At 47.6% G+C, this 885-nt stretch overlaps 1 non-coding gene across 1 annotated transcript; it reads right to left on the reverse strand.

The window, feature by feature from the left end:
• Positions 1-564: 564 nt before the first annotated feature.
• Trnat-cgu lies at positions 565-637 on the reverse strand. The gene has a single exon. It is a non-coding gene; the product is annotated as a tRNA-Thr (tRNA).
• Between the last annotated feature and the right edge of the window lie 248 nt (positions 638-885).

The following is an 885-nucleotide window of genomic DNA, read 5'->3' on the forward strand; positions in this document are numbered from 1 at the left end:
AATTGAAATTTAGAGAGAAAAAATTCCGATTCGCCCAGCCGGGATTCGAACCCGGGTCTCCCAGTTACGCGCCGGGCACTCTTACCGACTAAGCTACCGGGAACCACGGAAATTCTCACTCCAAATTCAACTCAGCACGCCGCCTAACCACCTTTAGGCATTAAATAAATTCAAATAGAATTGAAATTTAGAGAGAAAAAATTCCGATTCGCCCAGCCGGGATTCGAACCCGGGTCTCCCAGTTACGCGCCGGGCACTCTTACCGACTAAGCTACCGGGAACCACGGAAATTCTCACTCCAAATTCAACTCAGCACGCCGCCTAACCACCTTTAGGCATTAAATAAATTCAAATAGAATTGAAATTTAGAGAGAAAAAATTCCGATTCGCCCAGCCGGGATTCGAACCCGGGTCTCCCAGTTACGCGCCGGGCACTCTTACCGACTAAGCTACCGGGAACCACGGAAATTCTCACTCCAAATTCAACTCAGCACGCCGCCTAACCACCTTTAGGCATTAAATAAATTCAAATAGAATTGAAATTTAGAGAGAAAAAATTCCGATTTGCCCAGCCGGGATTCGAACCCGGGTCTCCCAGATACGTGCCGGGCACTCTTACCGACTAAGCTACCGGGAACCACGGAAATTCTCACTCCAAATTCAACTCAGCACGCCGCCTAACCACCTTTAGGCATTAAATAAATTCAAATAGAATTGAAATTTAGAGAGAAAAAATTCCGATTCGCCCAGCCGGGATTCGAACCCGGGTCTCCCAGATACGCGCCGGGCACTCTTCCAACTAAGCTACCGGGAACCACGGAAATTCTCACTCCAAATTCAACTCAGCACGCCGCCTAACCACCTTTAGGCATTAAATAAATTCAA

Source organism: Diachasma alloeum, unplaced genomic scaffold, assembly GCF_001412515.2.
Source record: "Diachasma alloeum isolate Michigan unplaced genomic scaffold, Dall2.0 Dall_scaffold_00745, whole genome shotgun sequence".
Classification (NCBI taxonomy): domain Eukaryota; kingdom Metazoa; phylum Arthropoda; class Insecta; order Hymenoptera; family Braconidae; genus Diachasma; species Diachasma alloeum.